We start from the raw sequence: 12,666 nt of genomic DNA, 5'->3' as shown, positions 1-12,666 counted from the left end.
TGCTAGTGATTTGCTGACACGTGACTGCAGTCTTTCTGGCACTGGATCCTGCAGGCAGCACTTTCAGGGTATTTGGTGTCTTTGGCAATGTGCTATACAGGTCCAGGGCAGTGATCACCTGAAGGCCCTGTGGGGCACGCCAGGGTAAAGATGGACCTTTTGGCCTTGCAGCTATGAAGCAGAAGTGCAAACTTGTATCATGGAACAATGTGTGGTAATCCTTGTGCCCTTTGGGGCACCTGGAATGTATGCTGTGGGGCAATACACAGCCATAGTCAAAAGGGCAGACGGGCTGTAATGTATGCAGACATGTTAAACTATATTATTGTGCCCAAAGGCACCATTGTTCTGACTTTATAATGGTTGCCTGAGCTTGGCCCTCAGCTGGGAAGCTGCTCCCAATCCTGGGGTTATAAGCCTATTGACCCTCATGTCTTGGTTCAATGGCAGGGGTTAGATGGAGTGTGCTACCACTTGTTTAACCCATTTCACCATGTAATGGGTCTCCAAACTCAAATTGGTTCTGAACCCCTGCTCTGGTATAAAGTGTAGTGGTTCCTCCTGCACTAAAACTCTGCCCTAACACAGCTGCTAGCACCCAAACCCTTTACCTCAAAAGATTGACTAACATGAATATTGTACATATGGTGCAGCACTAAAATGCTAAATAAACAATATTAAATACAATATTGGTGCAACTAAAAATCCTATAGGATCTAAAATATAAAGTGCAACTTGGTGAATGAATCCAATGGGTCACAAAGTCATACCCTATATAAAGTGAAAAACAACCCAATCCCAGAAAATAAGAATACACACACCAACTGTGCCAACAAAGTGAATCCCAATAATGGGATAATAAAGTGACCAGTGCTTATTCACAATACACAATGACAATAAATCTAAAAATATTCAAAAGCGATGTGTGGTGAGACAATCTATAATAAATGCTGTGGACAGATCCAAAGATCGCATACAATAAAGCTGCAAATGTCCAAGTCCAATAAAGTGCTGTAGGAATCCTCCACACAGTGGTGCACTGCTTTTGAAGAACTGGTGCTGTTTGGTGTGCACTCCAAACAAATCCTTAAAATGGCTGCTCACCTCCATTAAGTGACCCTATGGGTCAATACGCTTTTGGATCACACCAGGATCGTATAATATAGATCTCCTCAATAGCCAACCTCCACACACAGGGTTCCATATATACCATATGAGTAATCCCCTTTCTGGATCGGTAGGCAGGTGGCCTTACTGTCCAACTTACTAAGACTTTGCACAGCTCTCAAGATCATGCGTGGCTCCTCTGCCACTTCCACCAACGTCTCTATATTTCCTCCCACCTCACCTATAACGTGGGAGGAAATAGAGGAGATGTTGCACTTTATATTTTGCACTTTATTTTAGATCCTAAAGGATCTTTTTTTTTTTTAGTTGCACTAATATTGTATGTAATGTTTGTTTAGTATTTTAGTGCTGCACCATATGTACAATATTCCTGCTCGTATATAATTTTTTTTTTTAGGGCACATTCCTCCAATTCCTTTGTCTAAAATTTGTTGGCAGCCACCTAGTTTGCATGAATATTCAAAGGTTTCTTCTGGGATGCAAAATTAGGGGGTTTCATCCTTCCACAAAAGGGAAGAGTGGTAGGAGTTAAAGAAACTTTCTCCCCCTGGAGGATGAAGCCATTGGGGATCAGGAGTTTGTAATCTCAGCCCACCCAAACACAAGGGTAACTGGACTTCCTGATGGACATGGGGTGAACAAATTGTCTCCAGAAGCAGGGGGTTCAGGCACCAGGTTTGGGTCCCAGCAGCTGCCCAAGAATCCCATACTTTCTGCATTCTCAGGAAGTTTTATGTATACTTAAAAGGAAGAACCTTTCCTGAGTGAGCTCAATTGCATTTTGCCCAGCATTGCCCATGGAGGAATTCTATAAAGTAGTGGTCTCCTAGCTGACCTACTGTATTTTTCGCTCCATAAGATGCACCTGACCATAAGACTCGCCTAGGTTTTAGAGGAGAAAAATATTCTGAACCAATGGACTGCGGACACAGTACAGGAAATGACCAGTGAGTGCGGACACAGTACAGGAAATGACCAGTGAGTGCGGAGACTGCGGACACAGTACGGGGGATGACCGGAGACTGCGGACACAGTACGGGGGATGACCGGAGACTGCGGACACAGTACGGGGGATGACCGGAGACTGCGGACACAGTACGGGGGATGACCGGAGACTGCGGACACAGTACGGGGGATGACCGGAGACTGCGGACACAGTACGGGGGATGACCGGAGACTGCGGACCTTTAGGGAGGGGGAATGGGTACCTGTATTTGAAAGGTTCCCACTTCCGCGGAGTTGTCCTTCCTTCCCACAGCAGCTTCTGTGACAGCCGGGTGCCCACTGTGCATGCACGAGAAGCGCTGCGCTTTGTGAATGGCCCAGAGCCTTCTGGGACCTGGCATGTGTCCCAGAAGATGCTGGACCATTCACAAAGCGCAGTGCTTCTCGCGCATGCGCAGTGGGCACCCAGCTGTCACAGAAGCTGCCGCGGGAAGACTGCAGTGCTGGAGCAAGGAACAGGTAAGGTCCTGCAGGAGAGAAGAGCTGAGCGGCCGGCCTGATATTCTGACATGGTGGCGCCAGAAATACCAGACCGGCTGCTTTACATTCGCTCCATAAGACGCACTGACATTCCTCACTTTTTTTGGGGGGAAAAAAGTGCATCTTATGGAGTGAAAAATACAGTATATAAAAAAATGTTTTTTTTTTTTTCCTCCTATGCTGGGAATAGCTCTGCAACAGGCAGAGGTCAATGAGTTTGCCAAGTTCTGTTTGGGCAAAGCATATGATTCATTCAGAGAATTGAGCCCAAAGGGATCCTGCCACTTTGGCAGTTCTGAAGCTTTTTTTTTTTTTTTTTTTTTTTACCCTGAGGGCAAAAATCAACAGATCAGAAGCAAATGTTGCCTCTTGGGAGTCACAAGAATTTTTGTAAGCGGCAGGCCTTGGCCTCTAAGCAGAAGCCTTCCCAGTTTCATACAAACTGGACCCTCAAGTTCCTAGGTCTGAAGGAAAGTTCTCTTCCCAGTAAACTCACACTTTGCCCTCATTTGGGTGGAGAGGATATCCATTGGCCTTTCTGGCTGTCCAGACTTTAATTTACAGCCAATGGAGGGGGGAAAATCTATGCAGGTGTTGCACATTTAAATATCCATCAGATTTTGCAGCACCTGGAAATGGTCAATTGGGTACAGAATATTTAAAAGGTGGCCTTTGTTCCAACACATTCCTGTAGTATTTGGGCTTGGTCCTAGACACAGTGAAGTGCTGCTTCTGCAGGAGACCTGCTTTAATCAGAATCTCCCCAGGAGCAACTGGATAAGCATAACTCCATATATTTTTTTTGTCCCACGCAGTGTTTCCAGCAGCCTCAAACATAGCAATGTTTTAATTTTACCCAATGCTGAATTTTGTTCCAAGAATGTGTGCTTTACAAGTAGGTTTTCAATTCCATTGCTACATTCTGTATATCCTAGGAAGTTAAATATCTCTGCCCTACCAGGTGACCTCTCCACCTGTATCCCCTGCCCATAACAACCCAGTTTCTGTCTTGACTGAATTTTCCATCAGGTTCCCATGGATCATGCCATGCCTACTCCAACCCACCACAATGAGCACATTGAAAGTTTTAGTTAGATAATTATGTAATACTGGTTATCACCACAAACCTCATTCAGAATACTTTAATCTGAAAGGGAAATTGTCTGCATTGTGCTCTCCAGGGCAAACTTTCTATGCAACTGCCATTGCTTACCTAGCACTACAACTACCTTGATTTTATTAAAGTTAAAATGCTCTATGCTGCTGTCCCTTTTTCTGGAATACCCTGATATGCTTCTATTTGAGCTTCAACAGGTGCAATAACACACAATTTACTTTGCAAGTACCGTATTTTTTGCTCCATAAGACGCGCCTAGGTTTTAGAGGTGAAAAAAAATATTCTGAACCAATGGACTGCGGACATAGTACAGGAGATGAGAAGAGACTGCGGACACAGTACAGGGGATGACCAGAGATTGTGGCCCTTTGGGGAGGAAGGGGGAGCGAGTACCTGAATTTGACAGGTACCCGCTCCCACTTCTGCGGAGTTGTCCTCCCTTTAGTGTGGGCACCTGGCTGTGACAGCCAGGTGCCCACTGCGCATGCCTGAGAAGCGCTGCGCTTTGTGAATGGCCCGGCGTCTTCAGGGACTATCGTGTCCCAGAAGATGCCGGGCCATTCACAAGGCGCAGCGCTTCTCAGGCATGCGCAGTGGGCACCTGGCTGTCACAGCCAGGTGCCCACACTAAAGATGCCGGCACGGTAAGACAACAGCGCTGGACCGAGGAACAGGTAAGGTTCTTCTACAGAGAAGAGCTGAGCGGCCGGCCCGGTATTCTGACACGGTGGAAATACCGGACCGGCCGCTCCATAAGACGCACTGACATTTTCCCTCCATTTTTTGGGGGGGGAAAAAGTGCGTCTTATGGAGCGAAAAATACAGTAATTAGTAGACGTGGTCCAAATGACAAATTAAATGACAGGCTCGAGAGGATGATTCTGAGCCATAGTCTTGGTACAACATAACAATACAAATGACCTGCTTACATGGGGTTGTTCATTTTAAAATATTTATATTTTTGTATATAGTTAGGTTCATTTATATTTGGCCAAAATTTTCATACTTTTGGCTCTGTAAGCCACCAGAATAAATTAAAACAAAACAATGAATTTGAAGTGCAGACTTTCAGCTTTAATTCAAGGGGTTGAATGTAAATATCAAGTGCAACTTTAGGAACTGCAACCATTTTTATACACAGTCCCTCCATTTCCAGGGGCTCAAATGTAATTGGACAAATTAATGTAATCCTAAATAAAATTTTTTCCTTCAAAAGCTCCTGGGTTGCTTTTGCAGTGTGTTTTGGATCATTGTCCATCTGTGTTGTGAAGTGCCGTCCAATCAACTTTGCTGCATTTGGCTGAATCTGGGCTGACAGTATATCTCAACACTGCAGAATTCCTCTGGCTGCTTCTGTCTTCTGTCGCATCAAACACCAATGACCCAGTGCCACTGGAAGCCATGCATGCCCATGCCATCACACTGCCTCCACCATGTTTTACAGATGACGTTGTGTGCTTTGGATCATGAGCTGTTCCAAGCCTCCACACTTCTTCTCTCCCCCCCTGTCATTTTGGCACAGATTAGTCTTGGTTTCATCTGTCCAAAGAATGCTTTTCCAGAACTGGTCTGGCTTTTTTAAATGTTTTTTTGGCAAAGTCTAATCTGGCTTTTCTATTCTTCAGGCTTATGAATGGTTTGCACCTTGTGGTACCCCTCTGTATTTGCTCTTGTGAAGTCTTATCTTGATTGTAGATTGTAGACAATGATATGCCCACCTCCTGGAGAGTGTCCTTCACTTGTTTGGATGTTGTGAATGGGTTTTTCTTCTCAATAGAGAGGATCCTGCAATCATCTACCACTCTTGTCTTCCGTGGATGTCCTTGCCTTTTTTATGTTGCTGAGCTCACCAGTGCATTCTTTCCTCAATGTACAAAACTGTTGATTTGGCCACTCCTAATGTTGCTGCTATCTCTCTGATGGATTTGTTTTGTTTTTGAAGCATTACAATGGCCCGTTTCACTTGCACGGACAGCTCCTTTGAATGCATGATGTAGGATCACAGCAATAGATTCCAAATGTAAATACCACACTTGGAATCAACTCCAGACCTTTTACCTGCTTAATCGATGAAGAAATAATGGAGTACCCACACCTGGCCATGAAATAGCTTTTGATTCAATTGTCCAATTACTTTTGGTTCCTTGAAAAAAAAAGGGGGGGTGGCTACCCTTAAGAGCTGTAATTCCTAAACCTTCAAATTTGGATGTACATACTCTCAAATTAAACCTGAGTGTGCACTTTCAGCCCATATCCATGATATACAGTTGCAAGAAAAAGTATGTGAACCCCTTGGGATTACGTGGAGTTTTGCATGAATTGGGCATAAAATATGCTCTGAAAGTCATCTAAGTCACAACAATAGAAGAACAGTCTGCTGAACATAATACTACACAAACATTAGATGTTGCCATGGTTTAATTGCACATAACATGTAAACATTCACAGTGCAGGGAGGAAAAAGTATGTGAGGCCCTAGCTTAATGACTTCTCCCAGAGCTAATTGGAGCCAGGAGTGAGCCAACCTTGACTCCAATCAGTGTGATGATATTGGATGTGTTGCTGACAGCTGTCCTGCCCTTAAAAAACACACCTATTTTGGGTTTACTGGTTTCAAGAAGCACTGTCTGATGTGAACCATGCCTCGCAGAAAAGAGCTCTCAGAAGACCTACGATTAAGAATTGTTGACTTGCATGAAGCTGGAAAGGGTTACAAAAGTATCTTCAAAAGCCTTGATGTTCATGTGTCCATGGTAACACAGAATGTCTACAAATCGAGAAAGTTTAGCACTGTTGCTACTTTCCCTAGGCATGGTCGTCCTGTAAAAATGACTGCAAGAGCACGGCGCAGAATGCTGCATGAGGTAAAGAAGAATCCCAGAGTGTCAGCTAAAGACCTACAGAAATCTCTGGCACATGCTAACATTTTTGTTGACACATCTACAATAAGGAAAACATTAAACAAGAATGGAGTACATGGGTGGACACCACGGAGGAAGCCATTGCTGTCCAAAAAGAATATTGCAGCACGTTTGAAGTTTGCAAAAGAGCACCTGGATGTTCCACAGCACTACTGGCAAAATATACTGTGGACAGATGAAACCAAGATTGAGTTGTTTGGGAAGAACACACAACACTATGTGTGGAGAAAAAAAGGCCCAGCACACCAACATCAAAACCTCATCCCCACTGTAAAACATGGCGGAGGAAGCATTATGGTTTGGGGCTGCTTTGCTGCCTCAGGGCTTGGATGGATTGTTGTCATTGATGGGAAAATGAATTCCAGAGTTTATCAAGACATTTTGCAGGAAAACGTACGACCATCTGTCCGCCAACTGAAGCTCCGCAGAGGATGGGTGATGCAACAGGACAATGACTCAAAGCATACAAGTAATTCAACAAAACAATGGCTGCAACAGCACAGAATACGCCTTCTGGAGTGGCCCAGTCAGAGTCCTGACCTCAACCCGATTGAAATGCTGTGGCATGACCTTAAGAGAGCGATTCACACCAGACATCCCAAGAATATTGCTACACTGAAACAGTTTTGTGAAGAGGAGTGGTCCAAAATTACTCCAGATCGTTGTGCAGGTCTGATCTGCAACTACAGGAAATGTTTGGTTGAGGTTATTGCTGCCAAAGGAGGGTCAACCAGTTATTAAGTCCAAAGGTTCACATACTTTTTCCTCCCTGCACTGTGAATGTTTACATGTCACGTGCAATTAAACCATGGCAACATCTAATGTTTGTGTAGTATTATGTTCAGCAGACTGTGTTCTTCTATTGTTGTGACTTAGATGACGTTCAGAGCACATTTTATGCCCAATTCATGCAAAACTCCACGTAATCCCAAGGGGTTCACATATTTTTTCTTGCAACTGTAGCTTAAATGTGTTTGGTATATACCTGAGAAATCTAATTGTGCCTTTCCAAATATATATATATATATATATATATATATATATATGGACCTAACTATTTGTTAAAACCCAAAATGTCTTTGTTTTATACATTGATTAGAACCTTTTATGTTTTGGAGGCAGGGGGAGGCTTTTTGCCTATTCCTAGTGAGTCCTGTTATTCCTGTAAGTGACCACAGGAGGTCACACTCACCATGCTTTCATGTCTTTGTACCATAATTTGGTTGTTTCATTTTATCACTTTTTTTTTCCCCAGCAGGGAAAAGCTTCCGTTACATAAAAGCAAGCTATGTAATTTTTTTTATTGAAGGCTACACTAGACGTATAACTTTAATTTGCTATGAGAATTATCAAAGTGGTGTCATTAAACAAAATGTGTTTTAGCTTTGAATGAGTATTAAAAATTAAAATTTGCATATAGCGATGTTTTAGAGCAGGGATCTCTGAGGGCCTGATGTGGCCCTTTACTAGCCTTTATCTTACCCTTTGGGCACTAATCTTCCCAGTGATAAGAAACACTATTCCTCCTACTGGCACCAACAATGGGGCACCATTTATTCCACTGATAATGGAGTACTATTCTCCCCACTAATACCAATGATGGGACAGTACTCCTCTTACTGACCACCAACCCTGAGGCCATGTTGATTCTCATTGATGCTGAGCCCAGGACATTTTCTGCCCTCACTGGCCACAATCCGGCTTCCCTAAAGTAAGGACATTAAACTGGCCCTTTGTTTTGAAGTGTTTCCTCTAAAGCAGGGTTCTCTAAACTTTTCAATGTTTTCTTTTTATAATTTTCACCAAACTGAGAATGGAGGTATTTTATTTTCTATGGATGTGTCCTTTTCAGCTACTTATACAATTATAGAATCCCACATTTAAAGCAGACTTTCACTCGAAAGATGGACTTTTCCTGCCTGCAATCCTCTTCCCCTTAAAGTATAAAATGTCCATTTTTCTCCTTTTTATTTACATTTTTACTTTTAAACCAGCCCATCCTAGGTGCAAGTAGCATGTTCCTGTGCCTTAAGCCTCCTGAGATATCCTAATGCCATATCCTCCAGGGGCAGAGAGTGGCTAGCCAGTGACTGGCTGAACCTGCAAGAGACAGCCTAGCTCCTAATGACGTCCGGGAAGATGATGTCCTGCTGTGATCGGCCAGGTCCTACTCTGCCAACATTAGATTTTCTGGGTATGTGAGAAAGGAATAGAAAAATAATTAAAAAAAAAAAACCACAGGGAGGAGTGAAGTTCCTCTTTATGCTATCTCTGCCTTCATTACATTATTTGTTTACTGGCCCTCATTACACTAGTCATGGAACTTTGTCCTATAATGCAACACCCCTATTAGCCTATATGTAATGTGCTTTCAAAGGCAGGGTTTTTTTTTTAACCTTTAATGCATTCAGGTAAAAATCTGCATGCAGCTCCCAGTCCCCACCCCCTTTTTACTTACCAGATCCTAAATGTGATCCTGCTATGTGCACAAGAGTAATGTCTTTCTCTCTCCTCATTGGCTCAGATACAGCAGCGGGAGCCATTCCCAGCTAGTGAGGGGAGGGGAGTGGGGCAAGCCGCACTCTGTCAATGGGCACACACAGCTGGGCTTGAGAACTAGCCAAGTGCCCCCATAGCAAACTACTTGCTATGGGGGCGCTCATGTGGGCTTGCTCCTGAGCTATCCTTTCCCTCCTCATAGGCTGACCACAACGGGAGCTAATTACCTTTTTGACCAAAGAAACTCTAAGTCAGTGGTTCTCAACCTTTCTAATGCCGCGACCCCTTAATACAGTTCCTCATGTTGTGGTGACCCCCAACCATAAAATTATTTTCGTTGCTACATCATAACTGTAATTTTGCAGTGGGAGGAATAGTGCCTCATCATTGGTGTCAGTGGGAGGAATAGTGCCCCATCATTGGTATCAGTGGGAGGAATAGTGCCACGTCATTGGTGTCAGTGGGAGGAATAGTGTCCCATCATTGATATCAGTGGGAGGAATAGTGCCCCATCACTGATGTCAATGGGAGGAATAGTGCCCCATCATTGGTATCAGTGGTAGGAATAGTGCCCCCATCATTGGTGTCAGTGGTAGGAATAGTGCCCCATCATTGGTGCCAGTGGTGGGAATAGTGCCCCATCATAGGTGTCAGTGGGGGGAATAGTGCCCCATCATAGGTGTCAGTGGGAGGAATAGTGCCCCATCATTGGTGTCAGTGGGAGGAATAGTGCCCCATCGTTGGTGTCAGTGGGGGGAGGAATAGTGCCCCATCGTTGGTGTCAGTGGGGGGAGGAATAGTGCCCCATCGTTGGTGTCAGTGGGGGGAGGAATAGTGCCCCATCGTTGGTGTCAGTGGGGGGAGGAATAGTGCCCCATCGTTGGTGTCAGTGGGGGGAGGAATAGTGCCCCATCGTTGGTGTCAATGGGAGGAATAGTGCCCCATCATAGGTGTCAGTGGGGGGAATAGTGCCCCATCATTGGTGTCAGTGGGGGGAATAGTGCCCCATCATTGGTGTCAGTGGGGGGAATAGTGCCCCATCATTGGTGTCAGTGGGGGGAATAGTGCCCCATCATTGGTGTCAGTGGGGGGAATAGTGCCCCATCATTGGTGTCAGTGGGGGGAATAGTGCCCCATCATTGGTGTCAGTGGGAGGAATAGTGCCCCATCACTGGTGTCAGTGGGAGGAATAGTGTCCCATCACTGGTGTCAGTGGGAGGAAAAGTGCCCCATCACTGGTGTCAGTGGGAGGAATAGTGCCCCATCACTGGTGTCAGTGGGAGGAATAGTGCCCCATCATTGGTGTCAGTGGGGGGAATACGGCCCCATTATTGGTGTCAGTGGGAGGAATAGTGCCCCATCATTGGTGTCAGTGGGAGGAATAGTGCCGCATCATTGGTATCAGTGGGAGGAATAGTGCCCCCATCATTGGTGTCAGTGGGAGGAATAGTGCCCCATTGTTGGCATCAGGGGGAGGAATAGTGCCCCAACATTGGTGTCAGTGGGAGGAATAGTGCCCCATCGTTGGTATCAGAGGGAAGTATAGTGCCCCATCGTTGGTGTCAGTAGGAGGAATAGTGCCCCATCGTTGGTGTCAGTGGGAGGAATAGTGCCCCATCGTTGGTGTCAGTGGGAGGAATAGTGCCCCATCATTGGTGTCAGTGGGAGGAATAGTGCCCCATCGTTGGTGTCAGTGGGGGGAGGAATAGTGCCCCATCGTTGGTGTCAGTGGGGGGAGGAATAGTGCCCCATCGTTGGTGTCAATGGGAGGAATAGTGCCCCATCATAGGTGTCAGTGGGGGGAATAGTGCCCCATCGTTGGTGTCAGTGGGGGGAGGAATAGTGCCCCATCGTTGGTGTCAGTGGGGGGAGGAATAGTGCCCCATCGTTGGTGTCAATGGGAGGAATAGTGCCCCATCATAGGTGTCAGTGGGGGGGAATAGTGCCCCATCATTGGTGTCAGTGGGGGGAATAGTGCCCCATCATTGGTGTCAGTGGGGGGAATAGTGCCCCATCATTGGTGTCAGTGGGGGGAATAGTGCACCATCATTGGTGTCAGTGGGGGGAATAGTGCCCCATCATTGGTGTCAGTGGGAGGAATAGTGCCCCATCTCTGGTGTCAGTGGGAAGAATAGTGTCCCATCACTGGTGTCAGTGGGAGGAAAAGTGCCCCATCACTGGTGTCAGTGGGAGGAATAGTGCCCCATCACTGGTGTCAGTGGGAGGAATAGTGCCCCATCATTGGTGTCAGTGGGGGGAATACGGCCCCATTATTGGTGTCAGTGGGAGGAATAGTGCCCCATCATTGGTGTCAGTGGGAGGAATAGTGCCCCATCATTGGTATCAGTGGGAGGAATAGTGCCCCCATCATTGGTGTCAGTGGGAGGAATAGTGCCCCATCGTTGGCATCAGGGGGAGCAATAGTGCCCCAACATTGGTGTCAGTGGGAGGAATAGTGCCCCATCGTTGGTATCAGAGGGAAGTATAGTGCCCCATCGTTGGTGTCAGTGGGAGGAATAGTGCCCCATCGTTGGTGTCAGTGGGAGGAATAGTGCCCCATCGTTGGTGTCAGTGGGAGGAATAGTGCCCCATCGTTGGTGTCAGTGGGGGGAGGAATAGTGCCCCATCATTGGTAATAGTGACACCAATGATTGGGCACTATTCCTCCCACTGACACCAATGATACTTATCTTGCTGACCCCTGCTCCAGCCTGGGCTCGCTCGCTCCCTCCCTCTCCCATGGTACAAACACTTACCGGTCAGATGGCTTCCTTCTCCGGCCGCTTTCCTCCTCTTCACTCGCTCGTGCTTCGCGGTGCCGCTCGGCTCCTCCTTTCCAAGCTCCACCTCCTCGCCGGTGATTGGCCGCCTGTGTGCCTCTCTTGAGCTACAGTTCCGGCGGCCAATCACCGACAAGGAAGGATTGATCCCGGGGGTGTGTCCAGATGACAGGGACGGCATGTCATCCCGCCCACACCTGCAGACGGATCAAGGAGCGGTGTCTCGGTTCCTAAGGCCATCGGAAATATGTGTTTTCCGATGGTCTTAGGCGACCCCTGGGAAAGTGTAGTTCGACCCCCAAAGGGGTCGCGACCCCCAGGTTGAGAACCGCTGTTCTAAGTCATATTGTCTAACCTAGAGTTTATAAACCTACACTGTTTGCTCTGATGAGTCCTCTGGCACACAATTTACAAAAAGTGCTGGAAAACGTTTCCTACATTTTCCACAGGTACAGCAGCCCATTTAAATGCATGAGCTGCTTTGTCTGTGCAAACATGGCATGCATGAAACTGCTAGATGTGAACCTATCATTAACCACTTCCAGACCGGACACTTTTACCCCCTTCCTGACGAGGGCAATTTTCAGCTTTGAGCGCTATCACACTTTGAATGACAATTGCGCGGTCTTGCAACACTGTACCCATATTAATTTTTTACCATTTTTTTGAGACAGATAAAGCTTTATTTTGGTGGTATTTATTCACCGCTGGGATTTTTATTTTTTTTGGTATGTAA

This window comes from Staurois parvus, unplaced genomic scaffold, assembly GCF_062004578.1.
Source record: "Staurois parvus isolate SC_StPar_1 unplaced genomic scaffold, SC_StPar_1.0 ptg000734l, whole genome shotgun sequence".
In the NCBI taxonomy this organism is placed as follows: Eukaryota; Metazoa; Chordata; class Amphibia; order Anura; family Ranidae; genus Staurois; species Staurois parvus.
The sequence above is the reverse complement of the archived record's forward strand: the minus strand, read 5'-3'. Positions refer to the sequence as shown.